Source organism: Crocuta crocuta, unplaced genomic scaffold, assembly GCF_008692635.1.
Source record: "Crocuta crocuta isolate KB4526 unplaced genomic scaffold, BGI_CrCroc_1.0 scaffold13, whole genome shotgun sequence".
NCBI classification, from domain to species: domain Eukaryota; kingdom Metazoa; phylum Chordata; class Mammalia; order Carnivora; family Hyaenidae; genus Crocuta; species Crocuta crocuta.
This window is the reverse complement of record NW_027530007.1, coordinates 1,399,216-1,421,833: the sequence shown is the minus strand read 5'-3', so window position 1 is coordinate 1,421,833 and position 22,618 is coordinate 1,399,216.

Genomic DNA, 22,618 nt, shown 5'->3' with positions numbered 1-22,618 from the left:
CTGGAAAGAAGAACTGACAACCAGCAGGAGAAATAGGAGGGTAGCGGCAGTGAGAACGCTCCCTCCTCCTGGTGGGAATATATTGGTTCAACCACTTTGGGAACCTGGCGGTATCTACTAAAACTGAATGTTTCCAGCCTCTGATCTCCACCAGAAATGCAAGCACATGGGCATCAAAAGACATGCACAAGATGGGGGCGCCTGGGACGCTCTGTCACTTGAGCTGACTTCGGCTCAGGTCATGTTCTCACGGTTTGTGAGTTCGAGTCCTGCATCGGGCTCTGTGCTGACAGCTCAGAGCCTGGAGCCTGCTTCAGATTCTGTGTCTCCCTCTCTCTCTGCCCCTCCCCTGCTCATGCTCTGTCTCGCTCTGTCTCTCAATGATAAATAAACATTAACAACAACAACAAAAAAAGACATGCACAAGATTGTTCACCACAGCATTTATTTCCGAAAACTGGGAACTGTTCAAATACCCATCAGTAGTAGAGTGGATACCGCGGTCTCTTCATCCAATTCATCCAATGGACTCCTGTCAGGTGAGAGAAAGCAGTGAGTGATGAGTGTATACAGCACAGATGAACCTCAGAAACATTTTGCGTGAAAGAAACCAGACATTAAAGCATACATGCTCTGGGCCGCCTGGGTGGCTTAGTCGGTTAAGCGTCCGACTTTTGCTTGGGTCATGATCTCGCGGTTCGTGGGTTCGAGCCCCGCGTCAGGCTCTGTGCTGACTGCCCGCTCAGAGCCTGGAGCCTATTTCAGAGTCTGTGTCTCTCGCTCTCTCTCTCTCTCTCCTAGAAATAAATAAAACATTAAAAAAAAATTTAAAGCATACATGCTCTTTGGTGCCATGTATCAGAGGTTCAAAAACAGACACAACTAGCCCTTGGGTTTGGAAATCTGGACAGTAGTTACCTTCGAGAAGAACGAATTGTTGGGAGGAACCCAAGAAGGGCTTCCAAGGAGCGGATGTTCTATTTCCTATCCTGGGTTGTGGTTCTAAGAAGGTTCTCTTTGGGACAATGATTTGAGCCACACTGTAGAGCTGAGGAGAAAAACTGAAAGCTTAGAAGTGGGTCCCCCAAATTACAAGGTTTCTTCAATAGAAATATGGGTGTTGTCTAGTTCACCCTTTGGGACTATCTTATTCTATGCAGCTCTCATCATTTTTGAGCTATTTTACAACTCTAAATTGTTGACTCTTGGGAATAACGCAAATGATTTTTTTTTTCCCTTTAAGAGAGAGTACATGCATGCAAGCACGAGCTGGAGGGGCAGAGAGAGAGAGAGAGAGAGAGAGAGAGAGAGAATCTTAAGCAGGTTGCATTCCCAGGTTGGAGCCCAACATAGGGCTTAATACCATGACCGCATGAGATCATGACCTGAGCCAAAATCATGAATCGGACGTGGACACACTCAACCAACTGAGCCACCCAGGCACTCCTGCAAATAATTCAGGTCCAGAAAAATATACATTGTGTCCGGCAGAGTGGATGTCAACATCTCTGAGGCTGATCTATTTCAACATTCCTGACCTCCTTCAAACCGATGGTAACATGGTACTGGCTCCCCATTAGTTAATGAATTAAATAAAATCCCCCAACACATGGGAGCACCTGGGTGGCTCATTTGGTTAAGTGTCTGACTTTGGTTCAAGTCATGATCTTGTGGTTTGTGGGTTTAAACCCTGAATCAGGCTCTGTGCTGACAGCTCAGAGCCTGGAGCCTGCTTTGGATTCCATGTCTCTCTCTCTCTCTCTCTCTCTCTCTCTCTCTCTATCTCTCTGTCCCTCTGCCACTTGTGCATGTTCTATCTCTCTCAAAAATAAACATTAAAAAAAATTTTTTTTAATTTAAAAAATCCCCGACACATGTTTATTTCACATTTGTATGAAAGTCATACTTACACCCTTTTAAAAATTCTTCCTTTAACAAGGTCTCTATATTTTTCTGTATGAGTGTTAGACTCCCATTTTAAAAAGCGAATGAAACAAATTATATTCAAAAGGGCAGGAAAGGTCACCATGATTCCGTGCACAGCTGCTGTCCTCGGGTCCTTCCGTTCCTGGGTGGGACGGGGCCAGGCTAACCACCAGGAGGGACAGGCGACGTCCCCACCCCGGAATCTGAACCAAGCCTACAGCCTTAGAGCTGGAGGAGCCGGAGGCTACCCGCAGCCTAATTTCAGTCACTGATTCAGAAGCGAGGGCAGAGTCTCTCTCCCGGGAGGCGGGCTGGCCCTGCTCTTCCCAGACTCGCTGAGGCTGACCTGCTGCGGGTCAGCCTTCCATTCCCAGCAGAGGGAAGCACTATTATTATTTGATTAATTCACAAAACAAAGACCTGGCTGGGGCAATTGGGCTTGAAGTAAGGTTCTCCAAGGGCGAGTAAATCCGAAACCAGGGCAGAGGAATAAGCCGGGGAAGGAGAAGTGGCTGTCCCTGACATTTAGCCACCGTCCTCGCTGGGGAAATTCCTACCTCTGCCCTTCCATTAAGGAAGGCGGCGCAAAATCGACCTTGCAAGAGGCCACCCCTCTTGCAGACGACCACCCCTCCTTCCGTGGCTGCTCAGTACTCCCCTTGAGCTTCTGATCCCGGTGAAGGTTGGCAAGTGGTTAGGAGAAAGATGTGGGTTCTGGGGTTTGCCCCCCCTCGCTACTGCAACCCAGCGGAGGCAGCCCCTGAACCTGCCCGTCCCAGCCTCGGGGTGAAACCACACTCCATCCTAAAGCTGAGCCCCCTTGTCGGGCATCCTTGAGAAGTGGGTGGAATCCAAGAACCGCAGGAAGCGGAAGGCATGGGGGGGGGCAGCACCCAGCCTTTCTCCCAGCTGGCCCTTCCCCCTGATCTGCACCTCCTGCATCTTCACTGTCATCAGACTTACAAACCTCACCTACTAGAGACAAAAACCCTGCTTCGAATGCCAACGCCCCCTCCCCCCCTCCTCCCCAGGGAGTGGCTGCACCCAACTCCCGGGCTCTGAGACTCCCCGGAAGGAGCTTTTCAAAGTCTTTTTTTTTTCTTAAGTTAAAAATATTTTGTTTTATTTTCGAGAGAGAGAGAGAGAGAGAGAGAATGAGCGGGGGAGAGGCAGAGAGAGAGGGAGACAGAATCCGAAGCAGGCTCCAGGCTCTGAGCTGTCAGCACAAAGCCCCACGCAGGGCTCAAACTCACAGACCTAGAGATCATAACGTGAGCCGAAGTCAGACGCTTAACTGACTCCACCTGAGCCACCTCTTTTGTTGTTTTGTTTTGTTTTTATGTCTTTTTAATTTTTTGAGAGAGAGAAAGAGAGCTCACTTGTGCTAGTGGGGGAGGGGCAGAGAGAGAGGGAGACACAGGATCCCTCAAAGTCTTTCTTAAAAGGGGATGTGAGGGGCACCTGGGTGGCTCAGTCGGTTGAGCATCCAACTTCAGCTCAGGTGATGATCTCGCAGTTCAGAAGTTCAAGCCCCATGTCAGGCTCAAAAAAGGGGAAAAAACATGGATGTCAGCTGGGGAAAACAGGCAGCAATTCTGTTCCAAAGGGAGTTGAGACTTTCCCTGTATCCTTACCATTTAGTAGTTCATGACCCCAAGCCCATCATTTGAAAACTCCTTGAAATCAAGCATCTCTTGGTCAAGTTGAACCCTAATTTGTCTTAAGAGCCCCTTCAAGAAACACAGGGGGTGTTCTGTTTCCTTCGTGTTCTGGAGGACTCAAGTTCTGGGAGGCAGGTGCACCTGAGAAAGCCCGCCCCTTCCCAAAGCACCCCCAGACCCCATCCAGCCTCACACATTTGGGCCCCTCTCCCCACTATGAAAAAAGAGACAACAGGCTCCAAATGGAGTCATTTGTGCAGCAAAGCAAGACTTCATTCCTCATCTAATTTCTGTTCCGAACTTCCTCAGAAACTCAGCTTTCACCAGCCAGCCTGGAATTTCCTGGCCCGTGCTAGGAAATGATTGACGGACCCTCCTTTCCCCTCAGGAAGTGCGCCTCGTCTAAATGCCCTCTCCGCTAATGATTTCCTCTTTTCTGTTCCCTCTTGCCCTTAAAAGCCTTGCCTTCCCTTCTGTTCCACGGAGCTCCCTTCCATTTACTAGATGGGTGCTGCCGATTCATGAATCACTGAATGAAGCCATTTTGATCTTTGGATTCACTCAGATGAATTTTGCTTTTTTAACACCACCTAGACGTGAGGCTTCAGGCTTCTGATGGAAAATATTTGGCCTCTGCTCCAAGGCGTGTGGGGATTTACAGCAGACCCCTGGCTCTTCCCCATTCCCAGTGACCAAGTAAGACCTTTCTGGATGGCCTGGGTAAGGGACACTTAGCAGACAACTGCTGGGGACCTCCCAAATCCTCAGGCTCGGCCACTCTTTCCTACCCTGGATGGATTTATCCAGAAACAGAACCAAGAGCACAAAGGTCAGCCTCTTCTTTTCCCCTCGAGTGCAGATATCAAGGATCGCTGTGGTACCAGAAAGCACAGGTAGATGCCACCATCTCTCAACCCTTCCCTGCCTCCTTTGGTGAGATTGGCTGCTTCAGCCCTGGAGCTCCAAGTAAGAGATGCTGAGGAGGAGGGTGATAGACGGATTTCCCGGAAAGGCAAGGCCTCCACCTCAGCTTGAAGGAGAAGGTGGTGTAGAGAGGAGAAAAAATTTCCTCTACTTCTTAGGGTCCCTGGCAACACGAGGGTCCACACATCAAACGGAGACAGATTATAGGATAAACTCACACATGTTAATATAAGTTTTACAGGACACAGGAGCCTTCCTAAGGAAATGAAGACAGAAAAATGGTTATACCTGAGAGTTGGGGTTTTTCTTGTTGTTGTTGTTTTAACGTCTATTTATTTTTGAGAGACAGAGCATGAGCAGGGGAGGGGCAGAGAGAAGGAGACACAGAATCCGAAGCAGGCTCCAGACTCTGAGCTGTCAGCACAGAGCCCGACGCGGGGCTCGAACCCACAGACTGCAAGATCATGTCCTGAGCCGAAGTCGGACACTTAACCGACTGAGCCACCCAGGCACCCCTAAACCTGAGAGTTTTTATGCCAGGTTTGCTGAAGAGTGGACAGTGGTGAAAAGATATGATGGGCAAAGTGGTGTGCGGGCAAGATAGCGAACGGGGAGAGACCTGGCAAGGTCCTTTCGCTCAGATCCCTCTCAGTGTCCCTCTGTCTTGGGGATAAGGATGTTTCTGTGACCTGCTTCAGGGGAAGGTCAGAGTGCCTTCCTCCACCTGCTATTTTCTCAAACTCCTTTACAATATTCAATATGCCAAAGCGCCACGTTTTAGGGGAGCGCGTCCTGAGCCCCATCGGCTGTCTCCAGGCCAAAGGAAGAAAAGAAAAGAAACTCAGAAGCCATGTAGAACTTGAGGAACAGTTGTCTTCTCTTGACCCAACTTCCCAGAAGCCTCCCTGGGGTCCCTCCTGGTGGAGGTCAGAGGTCACTGAGAACAGATGCACCGGCCAGCTGAGGCTTGGAGGGTTTCCGAGAGAATGACTGGAGAATTTCTGCGTAAAGCAGCTGAGGCGAGAGAAATCATGAACAGAGGAGAGAAATGAACTGACTTGAGGTTTTTAAAGGCTCACTGGGGCTGCTGGGTTGAGAATGGCCTGGAAGGGGGTGAGGGAAGAGGTAAGGAGACCAGCTGAGAGCACCTTAACACCACCCATCCGGGAGACAGGTGTTTCCCCAACACACCCGGCCCCTCCTGCCTCGGGCTACGCTCTGCTCTTCCACCCGCCCCTCCCTGCACTGGGCAAGACTTAGTGCAGAATGAGTGTCCTCCAAGCTTTCCAGGACTAACCGTGCATGTCTGGATCTTGCTGGACAGTTTTTTAAAGTGTATTTATTTATTTTGAGAGAGAGAGTGCGCGAGTGAGCAGGAGGGACAGAGAAAGAAAGATGGAGAGAATCCCAAGCAGGCTCCACACCGGCAACGTGGAGCCCAATGTGGGGCTCGAACTCATGAACCCTGAGACCATGACCTGAGCTGAAATCAAGATTCGGATGCTTTAACCAACTGAGCCGCCCAGGTGCCCCTGTTGCAAACAAGATTGGAAAGAAGAACCAGACCAGACGTTAGGAGATGTATCCCGGCCCCAGTTCTGCTGCCTTTGAGCTTGGGCAAATCCTTTCCGCACCTGCTGTCATGGGCTGAGCTGTGTCCTTCCAAAATTCATAGGTTGGGGTCCTAACCCTCAGTACCTCAGAATGTAACCATATTTGGAGGTAGGGCCTTTCCGGAAACAATTAAGTTCAATGAGGTCATTAGGGTAGGCCCTGATCTAGCCTGACTTGTGTCCTTATACGAGGAATCAGGACCCGGACACACGTGGAGGGAAGACCATGTGAAGTCACAGGGAGAAGAAGCCACCCAGGCGCCCCTGTTCCCAACTTAAAAAAAAATTAAAATATGGTTGACATATTCCTGACCTTTAAATTCTGCCGCAGCCTTGCTCACAAAGCAAGCAAAACAAGATGGTGGCTTACATCTCTCAAAAAAGGACGTTCAAACCCCTGGTACTTGTAATTGAGACCTTATTTGGAAATAGAGCCTTGGCTGACGTAATCAAGGTAAGATGAGGCCATACTGGATGAGAGTAGGTTCTGATTTGATGACTGGTATTGTTATAAGAGGGAAATTTGGGCCAGAGACACAGGAGAAGAATAGCAGGTGAAGACAGAGGCAGAGATGCAGCTTTAGGCCAAGGGGGACCACAGGGGGGCTGGCGGGCCCTAGAAGCTAAGAAGCAAGGGGGCCTCCCCCAGGGCCTTCGGAGAAAGCGTGGCCTTACTGACGCTTTGCTTTGGACTTCGGACTTCCAGAACTAGAAGCGGCTGATTGGGCTGTCGCTGAAATGGAGGATGGCCTCATTCTCCTCGGGGACAGCTCCTGGCACAAAGTCGCTGCTCATAGGTAGTTGGGACTGACTGACTAGCAATAGTACAGGACTTACTTGTGTAAGGTGTTTATGGTTTGTGCTCTGCTCCCTCTGATCTAGAATGTCACCTCCCCCCGAGAGGGGAAGACAGTTCCTATGCATGCCTGTTGTTACCCCAGGGCCTGGCGCATAGTAGGTGTTCAGCAAACCTTTGTCAAAGGTCCACTCTATTTCACTACGCTCCCTGCTATTTCTGCCCTCTTGTTACTTTTATTCATTCCTTCGGTGTTTATCGGAAGCTACGGTGTGCCCAGCACTGTGCTGGGATTTGAAGGTCTTTGAGTTTTCAATGATGCCACCACTTTGGGGGTGGGGTGGGGAGAAGCTATGAGAACAGATAAAATGGGAACAGTTTGAATCGATACATATGTTTTTGATTTCCAAGGGACATTAGGAGCCAAGAGGTCCTTGGTCCTCACTTCGCGGGTGCTCACACTGTCTCTCTCTCTCTCAGAAATAAATAAAACATTAAAAATTTTTAAATAAAATAAAAATTAAAAAGTCAGCAATATATCTAGTCTTGAAATGCAGTTAATACTGTTTATCATTTTCATCATTTTTTGATCTGTTTTTTTTAATGTTTTTTTTTTTTTAATTTCTGAGACAGAGAGACAGCGTGAGCAGGGGACAGTCAGAGAGAGAGGGAGATACAGACTCTGAAGCAGGCTCCAAGCTCTGAGCTAGCCGTCAGCACAGAGCCCGATGGGGGGCTCGAACCCACAAACTGTGAGATCATGACCTGAGCCAAAGTCAGATGCTCAACCACCTGAGCCACCCAGGCACCCTTGTTTTTGGTTTTTTTTTTTTAAATAGGCTCCACACCCAACATGGGACTTGAACTCACAACCCTGAGATCAAGAGTCACATGCACTACTGACTGAGCCAGGCAGGCACCTTGGATCTCTTTTTTTAAGTGAGGTGGAAGGACTCAAATGGGCCGGGGGGGTTCTTGGAATAATGCCTCTTTTTTACATCGGATCTCTCCCCTTACCCAGAATTTCATTATGATAATTTTTAAACAGACAGAAAAGTTAGACATGTACAATGAACACTCGTATGTACACCTGCTACCTAGACTCTACTTAGATTGCTGATCTATTTCCCCATCTGTTTGGGATTAATTCTCCTTTTAACTCATCCCTCTGTTAACCAAGATTCCTTCAATTCCAGGTTGCTGCAGATTTATGATGAGCTGCTTGAGCAGACGTGGAGTCGGAAGTCGGGACCCAGTGTGCTGTGTGAAGGCTGGACGTCGGCAGTGTCTGCTCACGTGTAAGTGACATCCAGGAGAAGCAAATGAGGGCAGAACCCACAGGGTTAAACCAGGTGAAGCCTTCACAGGCACTCGAAGGGGCCAGAAGGGCTTGGAGGCTCTGGCCCCTTTCAGAAGGCTTCACACAGGAATGCCAAGGTCAGGTACACGAATCACTCAACTCAGAGAACCCACGAGGACCTCCCCCGAGTGCTTGTTGAAGCTTTAAAAAGAGAAGATGAAACAGAAATTGAAAAGCAGATTTTCTTGCCTATTTTAACAACCTAAACCCCATTCCTCCTACACACACATACCCCTACACACATAGCTGCACACTCCTCTGCACACCCCTACGCAAACCCTGACGTGTACCCTTCACACACACCCTCACACACACAAGTGCACAGGAAAGTCCCCTGTCTTGGGTCAGATAGTCTTAGATTCACTCGGCTCTTTTCAAGTGGGGCTCACATTGCGTTTCTCCATTTGGGAAAAATCACATTTTCAAAACTGCTTATACTCAATACATTGGAAGCCCCGGGATTGGCTGAATCACAGCCGCTGCACGGTCTCACCACAGTTTTATTTATGAACACCCTCCTTCTCTTGCAAATGAGAAATTGCGAAACCCTTTTTAAACTAAGGGCTCTTCTACCTACTAAGCCGGTTTTTCAAAAGCAGAAGCCACTGACCCACTCATGGGTTTCTTTTGATATTTAGAGGTCAAAGATTAATAAAATATATGTAACTCCCCTTGCCAAGCTTCCCAGGCATTTTAAATGTGCCCATCTCAGTGAGATCCAGCACCATCATTACTTCTTTATAGAGGGGGAAACTGACATTTAACCAAACAATTATCAGGCTTGCTGGAAAGCTCCCTGATTAGTCACTTAGAAAACACACACAGCACCCTGGGAACCAGGAAATGAATGGTCAACTAGTTTGATACAGAAACATGACTTCCTTCTTTGCTCTATTAGGAGTGATTTGATCTATTCTAAGAAATAGTTCCCTCACCTCCTGGAACAGAATGCAAATCTTTGANGCTGCTAGAAACCATTGTTTATTGAGTGCCCCCAGAGCCAGGCCCAGTTCTAAGACCTAGAGCATCTAATGTGGGGGTTCTCACCCGGGGTCCACCCCAAGGCATATACAGAATCTGGGGGTTCTTGAATTTGAATGGGGAAAAAAATTACATCTTTATTCTCACTAACTTCTAACTGGAATTTAGCATTTGCTTCTGTTACGAAGGTAGGCAGTAAGCCATAACACTATTGTAACTCCGTCCCCAACAGAAATCCCCAATAGTTTGTTTTATTTTATTTTGAAGTAGGCTTCAAGTTCTGAGGAGCCCAACACGGGGCTCAAACTCACCACCCTGAGATCAAGACCTGAGCTGAGATCAAGAGTTGTATATTTAACTGACTGAGTCACCCACGCACACCTATATGCTTTTTATTTAATGTTTATTTATTTTTGAGAGAGAGAGAGGGACAGAGCACAAGCTGAGGACAGACAGAGAGAGAGGGAGACACAGGATCTGAAGCAGGCTCCAGGCTCTGAGGTGTCAGCACAGAGCCAGACATGGACTCAAACTCACAAGCCATGAGATCATGACCTGAGCTGAGACACGCAGCCCCCCACCCCATATGCTTTTTTTTTTTTAATATCCACATCCCCACTTTAATAGTCAATCCTCTATTTTTTTTTGTAGATGTGCATTTTTTTTTTACAAATAGTTTATTGTCAAATTAGTTTCCACATAACANTCACTGGGTTGTTTGTGTTTCGGGCGTGTAGTTTGGTGAGTTCCTTATATATTCTGGATATTAACCCTTTATCTGATATGTCATTTGCAACTATCTTTTCCCATTCCGTTGGTTGCCTATTAATTTTCTGGGTTGTTTCCTTGGCTGTGCAGAAGCTCCCATATGCTTTTTAAAATGTTATTTAGAGAAGAGTCCATGGGCTTCACCAACCATAAAAGGGATCCATGTGTAACACACAAAAGATGAAGAAGCCCAGTGAGACAGACATTAGAAAGATAGGCTCAGAGAAGTTAAGACACTGGCCCACAGTCACCAGCTGGGATTCAACCCCAGCTCAGCAGACACCAGAGCCCACTGATATGGTATGACTTCCTTTTCAGTGAGATGACTTTGACTCTGGTTTCATTGGGCACTCAGGGTCTTTCCAGATAGGCCCTGAAGGGAACAAACATGTCTTATAGCTCAGCACCGAAGCCCCAGGCATAGGCCAGCATTTGTAGGAAGAAGGTCAAGCCCATTCTCCACTCCTATTTCTTGGGCAGTACCCATTGGGTCTGGGTCTTCACTCAGCCTGTATCAGACACCCTAGTGAGGATCCCAGAACAAGAGCCCAGAGGGACCCCTGGATGCCTCCTACTGCACCTGAGCCCTCAGATCTGGGACAGCGTGGAGTGAGCATCCGATTATAGCCCCAAACCTGTGAGCAAACGAGTAGAAAATGCTCCTTCTCACCTAACAGCTGGAAGACAGCAATGATCCCAAACCCCATGTGAAGTCATGCTGTCCAACAATCGTGTTTTCCTCCTGACATAAACTTTCAGGTCCTGTAATGCTTCTAGTCTAGCAATATCTCCCTCAGAAAAAGCCAGGTACCAAGATTAGTCACACTATCATGGAAGATTCTCTGGAAAATGCTAAACTCTCTGACATCACTGGATAAAGACACTTTTCCCCTTTCTCGTGAGCCCTGACATGATTAGAAATAGCAGCAAATGTCGACTGGCACCTTCTATGTGCCAAGCTTGTCGATTCTCCACCAATCCCATGCACCGGTGGCCATTACTCCCTCCATTTTACAGAGTAAGAAGTAGAGCCCCAGAGCAGTTCGTGATTAGCCAGGAGTCACAGAACTGGTGAGAAGCTTGAACTTTGACCCCAAACCATCTGCATGAAGCACTTCATGCCAAGACCTGTATGTCCCCTTTCTAGAACACAAGCCTCTAGCCGCGACTTCCTCGGGGAGGAAGGCACCTAAATGTCTGCGAGTTTCTCTGTTAAAACTTTTTTTATTCCCCACCTTGTTTAGACAATATGCTAGTTGCAAAAAAAAAAAAAAAAAAAAAAAAAACAGCAATACTGTTTTGNNAGGTGAAAAAAAAAAAAAAAAAAAAAAAAAGAAGCTATGCTAGTTGGATTTCGGGAAGCAAATGAACAGTAGTCAAGAGCTGAGGTTCTAGAAATACTCAAATTCACTAGAGAGCAGAGAAATGCAAATTAAAACATTAAGAGAGAGCATTTCACGCTCATCAGAATGGCAGAAATTAGGAAGGTGGAAATGAGGGGTGAAGTGTTGGCAACAGCGTGCAGAGTTAAAGAGATGGAGATGCTAAGAGCCACAACCAGTTGGAGGTGGAGCTCACACCCTACCCTGGCATTTTTTTTTTAAAGTTTATTTACTTATTTCGAGGGGAGGAAGGGGCAGAGAGAGAGAGAATCCCTAGCAGTTTCCACACTTGTTAGCACAGAGCCCAACGGGGGTGGGGGAGAGAGGGCTTAATCTCCCAAACCATGAGATCATGACTTGAGCTGAAATTCATAGTTGGACGCTCAACCGACTGAGCCATCGGGCGCCCCGCCCCCACCATGGCATTTCTGAGCTGGTCTCCTAATCTGGCAAACAGCAATGACATTACGTATTCACACAGTTGTGAAGTTCCAATGCTGTTGACACCAGGTGCTGGGAAGGGCACCTGAGGGGGGTAAGGGGCCCATGAATACAGCACCGGCCACCATAAGCTCCCAGAAGGCAAGGACTTTTCTCTGCTCATTTGCTGCATCCCCACTGCCCAGAATAAGCGCATGCTCTGTAAGTGAAGTACTCGATTAATATTTGTTGTATACGTGATGCGTTTGTGACTGGTATAGGGAGAGGAAACCGCACTGCTTCATGAAATGTCAAATAGTGAAAAAAAAAAGAAGGGGAAATCTTGGAAATCGTAACAGCATAGAAGGAAGGGAAATGAAGTGTGTGGCCACTGCATGAGCTGGCTGTCTCGCTTAGATGTAGCTCAGGGAGGGTCTTCCTCTGGTTCACGTCGGGTAAGCCAGAGGGCAAGCCAGACACTGTCAGGGGAACGAGCAAGTAAAATGAGAGGGTCACACAGTGGGAGACCGCAGCAGTTAGCAGCTGTCACTCAGCACGGCTTGGCAAGCCTTTTTGTAAAAGGCCAGGTAGTAAACATTTTAGGCTTTTCAGACCATAGAGAGTGTCTGTTGCAGCCTTAGATGATATACAAATGAGTGGGTGTGGCTCTTCCAAAGAGACCGTGGACACCACAATTTGAATTTCATATCATTTGTATATGTCACAAAGCACTATTCTTCTTTTGATTTTTCCCCCCTCAATCATTTAAGAACCTTAGTTTGCAAGCTGTACAGAAACTGTCGTGGCCTAGATTTGGCCCTAGTTTGCTGAGAGGTGTGTATCCACATCACGGCAAATTCTAAAAAATACGAGGGGTGCCTGGGTGGCTCGGCCAGTTGAGCGTCTGACTTCGCCTCAGGTCATGATCCCACAGTTCGTGGTTTCGAGCCCCGCATCGGGCTCTGTGCTGACAGCTCAGAGACTGGAGCCTGTTTCAGATTCTGTGTCTCCCTCGCTCTCCACCCCTCCCTCGCTCAGGCTCGGTCTCTCTCTCCCCCAAGAATAAATAAACATTAAAAAAAATTAAAAACTTAAAAAAACACATCATTTGTTTTATATAAGTTAAAAACATATGTCAAACTGCACCCCAACATCTCAAGCAGGGGTCAGCAATTATTCTCCCTGTAAAGGGCCAGATGGTAAGTATGTTAGGATTTGTGCCATAAAGCTGATGCAGCGTGAGAAGAGCTGTAGACAAGATACAAATGAATGACTGTGAGTGTGTACCCCTAAAACTTACTGATGGGCCCTGAAATTTGAATTTCATACAAACTTCGCATATCACAAAATATTCTTCCTCTTTTGTTTTCGTTTCAGCGAATTAAATATGTAAAAACCATTTTTAGCTTGTGTGTCATACAAAATCTGGCAACGGGCTGTAGTTTGCTGACCCTTGGTCAGGACTAACTCCTAGCACCTGGTAGCACTGCATAAATGGCTTGCTTTGCCGAGTACACTCACTGAACAACCAGGCATGTTTTGCAAGGACAGGTGTAGATTTAAGGTACAGACAGCAAACACCAGTGTGAAATGTCCTGGGGCAGGGTGAGAGGGGCTACAGATTAGGAATATATGGGGAGGGGCGTCTGGGTGGCACAGTCAGTTAACCGGCCAACTTCAGCTCAGGTCATGATCTCATGGTTCGTGGGTTCAAGTCCCACGTCGGGCTCTGTGCTGAAAGCTCGGAGCCTGGAGCCTGCTTTGGATTCTGTGTCTCCCTCTCTCTCTGCCCCTCTCCTGCTTGCACTCTGTCTCTGTTTCTCTCAAAAATAAAATAAAAAATGTTTTAAAAATTTTTTAAAAGAGGAATACATGGGGAAAATAAATAAGAGAAATGAGGAATAAATGGAGAATCAGTAAGATGGAGGCTGATGGTGGATCATGAACTGAGAAGGGCGGTAAACCCAGCTCCACTTCTGAGGTCCAGAAAGAAAAAAAGGAAAAGAAAAAGAAGTGAGGGCTCTGGAGCCTGACAGCCTAGATTTGAAGCCCTGGTGCTGCCTTGACTATCTGGTGACCTTGAACGAGTTTAACCTCTCAGAGGCTCTTTGCATCTCAATAAAGTACATAGAGCCATAGTGAGGAAAACATGAGCCCATCCCCATAAAGTGCTTGGAACAGTATGGGGCACTTAGTAAATGGTCAATAAATGTAATAATGTTGAGGCTGTTTTCTATAAAGAGTAGACAAAAGGGGCGCCTGGGGGGCCCAGTCGGTTAAGCGTCTGACACTTGGTTTCAGCTCGGGTCATGATCTCAGAGTCATGGGATCAAGCTTCACATCCGGCTCTGCCCTGACAGCAAGGAGCCTGCTTAGGATTCTCTCCCCCTCCCTCCCTCTCTCCCTGCCTCTCCCCGGCTTGTGCTCTTTCTCTCTCTCAAAATGAATAAACTTAAAAAAAGAAAGAAAGAAAAGATAAAGAATAGAGAAAATTTGTCCCAGGAGATGGGCAAAATGGTTGAAGGGGAGTGGGCAATACAGGCTTCCAGTTATGGAATGAATCAGTCACGGAGATGAAAGACTCAGCACAGGGATGTAGTCAATGGTATTTTAAGAGTGTTGCATGGTGACAGAAGGTGGCTACAGTTGTGAGCACAGCATAATGTAGTGTTGTCTAATCCCTATGTTATGTACGTGGAACTACTTTAACATTGTGTGTCAACTATATGCAAATAAAAACAATTGTTCCCCAGGGTTTCAAATTAGGTGATGGATTAGAGGTGATTAAGGGGACAGGTTCTGGATCCAGAACCCCAAATCTGCCATGTACTGGCTGTGTGATCTTCACCAAGTTACATGGCCTCTCTGTGCTTCAGTTTCCTCAGCTGGAAAATGCTAATAATAGCAGTACTTGCCTGTAAGGATTGAGGAAAGAATTATTCAAAACAGAGCCTGGCATATAAGTACTCAAATCAATTAGTATGTTAACACTCTGGACCCATAATTTCTACCCTTGGAGGAGAAATCAAAGGAGTCAGAACAAAACCCCCCTGTGAAATACTCCAAAAGTTCCCAGGAGTTGGGCTGTGGACTCCGAGCAAAGATTCTGTGGAGGAAACCTCTAACGTGAAAGACAAGACTGAAACAAACAAACAGGAAATAATTATCCTGATGAAACAGACATAACATTGTGTGCACGAAAACGTCAAGGAAACTATCATTAGTGTCTTCAGAGAGTTAAATAAAAATATCAGTTCTGTGCAACAAGAACAGTTGCTATAATTGAGGAAAAATCAAAGAATGAGAAGGATCTTTTGGAAAATAAAAATATGATATGAATGCTAAACATTTTTTAAAAAGCCAATAGAAGGATTGAAGGTAAAGTTGGAGGAATTCCATAGAAGGTAGAACAAAAAGGGAAATTTGCACAACAGAAGAAAAAATATTTTTTTAATGGTGGGTCATTGCAGGAGATTGGATAGCTAACTAACAGAAATTCCAGAAAAGAGAACCAAGAAAATAGTAGGGAAGGAATTATCAAAGTAATACTACGACAAATTTTCCAGAACTAAAGAACAAGAGTGTTTAGAATGAAAAGGTCACAGTATGTCCAGAACAATGAACAAAAAAAAGATCTCCAGGAAAACAAAATCATCATCTTGAATTTCAGGCCATGAGTAAGAAGGAGAAGATTATGAATGATTCCAGAAAGAACATGCAGATTACATGAATGACCAAGAATGCAATGGACTGCTCAAAAGCAATGAGAGAAGCTAGAGGGCAGTGGGGAAATGTCTTCAAACATTTCAACCTAAAATTAAGAACGTCTTTCAACCTAAAATTCTATTGCAACCGTCTATCAGTCGGTTGATCATGGAATAAAGCCATTTCTAAGCATGTAAGGAAGTCCCAGGATGACAGCTGAAACAAGTTCCAGAAAGGAAGACTGAAGTTTCCAAGAAATTTTAAAAATGTAAATTATCTGATAGATTTGACTATAAGGAAAACCTTGAGAGGTTTATACAGCTTTTGGAAGGTGTAGGGGGAGATTTGGATGTTCAAAGAGAAAACAAAACAAATGGGGGAATCCCAGGCAATTACTAACTCCTGGGAAATGAAAAAGTTACACAAGAAAGGATACATTTTGGCTCAGTATTGAAAGAAATGTATTTAGGGGTGCCTGGGTGGCTCAGTCGGTTAAGCGTCCGACTTCAGCTCAGGTCATGAACTCACAGTTTGTGGGTTCGAGCCCCGGGTCAGGCTCTGTGCTGACAGCTAGCTCAGAGCCTGGAGCCTGCTTCAGATTCTGTGTCTCCTTCTCTCTCTGACCCTCCCCTGCTCATGCTTTCTCTCTCTCTCTCTCAAAAATAAATAAAACATCAAAATAATTTTTAAAAAAGAGAGAGAGAGAGAGGTGGGGGCGGGCACCAGGCTGGCTCAGTTAGTGGCATGACTCTTGATCTCAGGGTTGTGAGTTCAAGCCCCACATTGAATGTAGAGATTACTTTGAAAAATAAAATCTTTAGGGGTTCCTGGGTGGCTCAATCGGTTAACTGTCCGACTTTGGCTCAGGTCATCATCTCAAAGTTTGTGAGTTCGAGCCCCGTGTCGGGCTCTGTGCTGACAGCTAGCTCAGAGCCTGGAGCCTGCTTCAGATTCTGTGTCTCCCTCTCTCTCTGCTCTCCCCCACTCTTGCTCTGTTTCTCTCTCTCTCAAAAATTAATATTTTTTAAAAGTTTAACAAAATCTTTTAAAAAGTAAAAAAATTTAGGGGGACCTGGGTGGCTCAGTCCATCAAGCATCTGACTCTTGATTTCAGTTCAGGTCATGATTTCATGGTTGTAAGATTGAGCCCTGAGTCCAGCTCAGCAAAGAACCTGCTTGGAATTCTCTCTCTCTCTGCTCCTCCCCGCTTGTGCTCTCTCTTCTCTCTCTCTCAAAAAAAAAATACATTTTTTAAAGTAAAACATTAATAAATAAAATAAAAATAGAAATAAAAACACTAATTACTGTAACCTATTGTAAAACATTGAATAAGTAATATCCAAGAGTTCTTAGAGAGTATAAAAAAAAATAGAGAGAAAGGGGTACCTGGCTGGCTCATTCAGTGGAACATGTGGCTCTTGATCTTCGGGCTGTGAGTTTGAGCCCACAATGTTGAGTGTAGAGATTACTTTTAAGAAAATCTTTAAAAAATAACAAAATCTTTTTTAAAAAGAGAGAATTTTTGTGTTAGCATTGGAGGTGACTATATTATGTCAAACTATTCTGAAAACTAATAAAAAGGTAAACATTCAGAAGGAATTATAGTTTGGGGTGCCTGGGTGGCTTAGTCGGTTAAGCGTCCGACTTTCGCTTAGGTCATGATCTCGCGGTTCGTGGGTTCGAGCCCCGCATCGGGCTCTGTGCTGACTGCCAGCTCAGAGCCTGGAGCCTGTTTCAGAGTCTGTGTCTCCCTCTCTCTCTGACCCTCCCCTGCTCACGCTGTCTCTCTCTCTCTCTCTTAGAAATAAATAAAAACATTAAAAAAATGTTATAAAAAAAAAAGAAGGAATTATAGTTCATCCCCAACTGATAAAGGAAAGTTCTTCTTTATGAAACAGTATGGAGAGAATGATAGCATTTAAAAATTTGCCATAAGTGACTGAATCAGGCAAGTATCATCAGTGGATGCAAAACCATGAAGTGAAAGGTTGTAGGCAAACAGGATATTTGCCTGTGTCAAAGTATCACCCAGAGATTACTTGCAAATTGCAAAGTTGGAAAATAATGCTTTTTCTGGAGGGATCTGGCGGTCCTAGTCATAACCAAGAGATCAAATTTAGCATCACCAGAAATAAGACAAGCAGGCATAATGTATTCCTGCTGGGGCGCAAGGGAACAGACATCGCTTTATTTACAAAGTGTTCTGGCCGTTATGTTTAACCTAAATGTGATCGCAGGAAAAATAGGGGCGAGAGGAATGAGCTAAGTAATGCCATGAGGAACCAATCTAATGAATCCAAAATGCACCACATTCTACAAACTATCTGGCCAGATATCTTCCAAAAGTCAGTATCTTAGATGGGGAAATTATTCTAGATTTAAAATGATTTAAAAGATCAGGACGCCTGGTGGCTCAGTCAGTTAAGCGTCCGATTTCAGCTCAGGTCGTGATTTCACAGCTTGTGAGTTTGAGTGCCGCATGGGGCTCAGTGCTGACAGCTCAGAGCCTGGAGCCTGCTTCGGGTTCTGTGTCTCCCTCTCTCTCTGCCCTCCTCCACTTGTGCTCTGTCTCTCTCTCAAAGGTAAATAAACATAAAAAATTAAAATGACTAAAAAACATAATAACCAAATGCAATGCGTGAAACTTAACTGGATCCTGATTCAAGAAAACAACTATAAGAGACATTTGGGGGAATAATTGTGGCAATTTGAATACGGACTGGATATAAGGTGTTATTAGGAAATCATCATCAATTATCTTGGGTGTGATAACAGCATTGCAATTATGTTGAAGAATGTCTTTGTTCTTGGGTGGTGCAGGTTGAAGTATTTAAGAGTGAAACAGGGGCGCCTGGGTGGCTTAGTCGGTTAGGCGTCCGACTTTCGCTTAGGTCATGATCTCGCGGTTCGTGGGTTCGAGCCCCGTGTCGGGCTCTGTGCTGACTGCCGGCTCAGAGCCTGGAGCCTATTTCAGAGTCTGTGATTCCCTCTCTCTCTGACCCTCCCCTGCTCATGCTGTCTCTCTCTCTCTCCTAGAAATAAATAAAAATATTAAAAAATATATATAAAAAATTTTTAAAAATTTTAAAAAAAGAGTGAAACAACTGCAACTTACTCTGAAATGGTCTAGGAAAAACTGGAGAGCTAGCTAGCTAAACAAATAGGGAAAATAGTAATGATCATTGCAATGCTAATGTTCATTGTACCTTTGCTTCAATTATTTCTATGGTTTGACATTTTTTGAAATAAATTTTTTCTTAGATGTTATTTAGTTAATTTGAGAGAGAGAGCATGTGTGGAAGCAGGGGAGGGAGGGAGAGAGAGAGAGAGAGAGAGAGAGAGAGAGAGAGAGAGTCAATCCCAAGCAGGCTCCACACTGTCAGCGCAGCACCGGACCTGGGGCTCAGTCTCACAAACCATGAGATCATGACCTGAGCTGAAATTAAGAGTCAGACACTTAACTGATGGAACCACCCAGATGCCCCTGAAATAAAAAGTTTTAAAATTGTTGAAGATATAACAGAACTAGAAAAGCATTTTGTGACCAGTCTAATAATAAATTAGGCAAGAGTCATCAATGGATCCTAAAGTCATTGGGTGACATTTTGAAGACAAGCAGGATATTTGGGATGGTCTCTGTAGGATTATGTCTTAGTTCCCAAAGGGGAAAACAGTAATTTTACAGTGGAGAATAGCAGCAGACCCCACCTTTTGTTTTGTTTTGTTTTGCTTTGTTTTTTTAAATAGGCTTCATGCCCAGCACAGAGCCCAATGCGGGGCTTGAACTCATGATCACAAGATCAAGACCCTGAGATCAAGACCTGAGCTGAGATCAAAAGTTGGGTACTTAACCAACTGAGCCACCCAGGCACCCCTGTAGCAAACGCCACCTTAATCAAGAGGTTAAGGTGACATCACCAGTAATGGGGCCAACAGACATCGTGTGCCTCTTAATGTGTCACACACAAAGGGCACATAGCTTCTGTGCTATTCATGCCAAACATTTGTAACTATATATAATTATATACTATGTGTATTATTAACAGTGTTGTGATATATATATTATTTTATATGTCTATGTGGTAAAGCAAATGTGACACATTTTATCAGTTGGTGAATCTGCACAGAAGTTACACAAGAGGTCTTTCTACTATTCTTACACCTTTTAAAAAATATGTATTTATTTGAGAGAGAGAGCACAAACAGGGGAGGGGACAGAGAGAGAGGGAGAGAGAGAATCCCAGTTAAGCTCTACGCTGTCAGCACATAGCCTGACGCAGCGCTCAGACTCACAAACCATGAGATCATGACCTGAGCTGAAATTAATTGCCAGATGCTCAACTGACTGAGCCACCCAGGCGCCCCTATTCTCACAACTTTATCATCAGTTTTCAATTATTTCAGAGGGGCAACTGGGTGGCTCAGTCAGAGGAGCATGAACTCTTGATCTCCAGGTTGTGAGTTTGAGTCCCAAGTTGGGTGTAGAGTTTATATACATACACACTTAAGAAAAATACTTTAGAGTAAAAAAATTTAGAAAACTCTACATCAGGCCTAGACCAGTTCGAGATGCAGCTTCCAATTTTGGTGGGACCTAAAAACACAGGGACTAAGAAAAGTAAACCTTGACCAAGTTACTCTCATTTAAATACTTTTATTATCGTGGTATTTCTTCTCATGTTCAGGAATGCAGGTAGAGCTTCTGGAACTGGCAGAGCTGGGAATCCAGGAGAGACGCTGAGGGGAGGAGACATGTCCAAGTGACCAAAACTTGGGCTCTTTCCCAAACACTCTGGTTTTCTGCCTAGTGTCCTTTCTTTCCAGTTGAGACTCGTTATCCTCATACTTGGAAGGTAGCACCCCAAAGAGCTATTGGGGAGCCCCTCGGTCCCTCAGCATCTGCCTAGCACTGGCACCCATGTGCTTTATGTCTCCTGGGATTTTTTTCCAATTACTCTCTGTCCCTGCCCCCACCTGGATTGTAGACTGTGGCTGGCTTTCATTTTCCTCGTGTGTCTTTACGCTGAAGTCTCGGCATAGTGCTGGATAAGACGTGAGAGCTCGGTGTATCCTTTCTGATCCATTATCTTCAGAAAGCATTTGATAAATGCTCAGAAGAGAGGAGATGGGTAAGAACAGATATGTCTGGCCTTCTAACAGTCCTCAGGCTTAATGTGTACAGGATATGAACAAACTAAGAGAACTTATAAGACATTTTTCAGGGGCGGCTGGGTGGCTCAGCAGTTAAGCCTCCGACTCTTGGTTTTGGCTCAGGTCATGATCTCATGGTTCGCGAGTTCAAGTCCCACATCGGGCTCTGCACTGACAGTGTCAGAGCCTGCTTGGGATTCTCTATCTCCCTTTCTCTCTGCCCCTCCCACACTCTCTCAAAATAAATTTTTTTTAAAAAAACCCCACACATTTCAAATAAGAAGAATGTTTGATACAATCATTACTGTAAAGCTGAAACCCTGGGGCGCCTGGGTGGCTCAGTTGGATAAGCCTCCGACTTCGGCTCAGGTCATGATCTCACGGCTTGTGAGTTCAAGCCCCGAGTCAGGCTCTGTGCTGACAGCTCAGAGCCTGGAGCCTGCTTCGTATTCTGTGTCTCCCGCTCTCTCTGCCCCTGCCCCACTTACACTCCATCTCTCTCTCTTCCTTAAGAATAAATAAACATTAAAATTTTTTTAATAATAAAAAATAAATAAAGCTGAAACCAGAGATGAATTGCAGCAAGATTCCACACAGAAGGATTCCACACTGTGCAGCCTCCCTCTAGCCTTATCGATTCTCTTCCTGAAGGAGTATTTGCGTCTTCAAATACTGGCCTGCAAACTTCTGGAGGAAGGAACATCTTTTGTGGTTTTGTCCCTGCTTGACTTTTCTACAGTGTCTGCATATCCTGCTCCGTCCACCTACGGCCGGCAGCCAGGGCCCACAGAGCTGCCCACGCTAAATGCCTTGGTTTCAGTCATGGCACAGAGGGTGGCCCAGGGTGGAGGATGGAACACAGCTTCAGGGTCCGACAGACCTGGGCGAGCAATTTATGGGCTGGGTGACACATTTGAGCAAGTGTGTGACTTCAGGCAAGTCACACGGCCTCTGCGCCTCAGTTTCTTCTTCAAGCAAAATAGAAATAATAAGACTACCCTCCCTCTCAAAATGGCCAGGTGGGTAAGTTATGATGACTCAGGCCTCCGCGCTTTATTCAGTGCTTTGAAACGTTAGCGACCATCAGGAGCCACGCGCCCAGCTCTGCCGTCCTGTGTGTCGGGCTGCCTCTGTGTGTCTCTCTGCCCTTACCCTCTCTTCCTTTATCTCTGCAAACTGATTCATGCATCATCTGATTAATATGAACAACAGACACCAGACCTTGCAAGTCTTCATATTTACTCCCTGAGAAGCTGTAAAGAGGTGGCAGTGGGGCTTCTCCAGTCCAGAGCCAGGCTGCCTGGGTTCAAATCCCGGTTCCACCAGTTACTGGCGCTGGGAGCTTGGGCAAGATGTGTCCTAATGTAGATGAAGTACAGTGTTATCATCAGAGGCCTGGAGCTGGAATATGTTAGCATTAGGGTTAGGGCTCAAATCCCAGGTCCACCATTTACTACCCCAGTGACTTTATGCAAGAGAGTTAACCTCTCTATGCTTCAGTTTGCCCCTCATCTGTACAGGCAAATAGAACCAGTAGTGTCTGGCACACACAAAACTGTAGGTGCAATTAGATATGTGAGTACTTAGAAAACACCTTGCACACAGTAGGTTCTATCATTGTCTATTTCAACGTCATTCTTTCCAGCTGCGGAGATTGGCTACGGGAGGGAGGAGTGAATGCACTCGGCTGGCTTTTTAGACAAAGAGGTCTGAGATCCCCGGCTCGCTCAGGNAAAGTGCGCGAGCTCGGCCGAGACCCGGGGCCGACGGTTGGCCGGGCGAAGCCATTTGTTACGCTACGTGGGGGGAGCTAACAGCCCGCGCCTCCAGGTTTTTTTCAACTTTTAGCCTTTCAGGCCCAGGTGCTGGTTTCACTGTCGCCTTAAAGCCCGCTCCGTTTGCCCAGCCTCCCGGCGGGGAGCCCTGCCGCT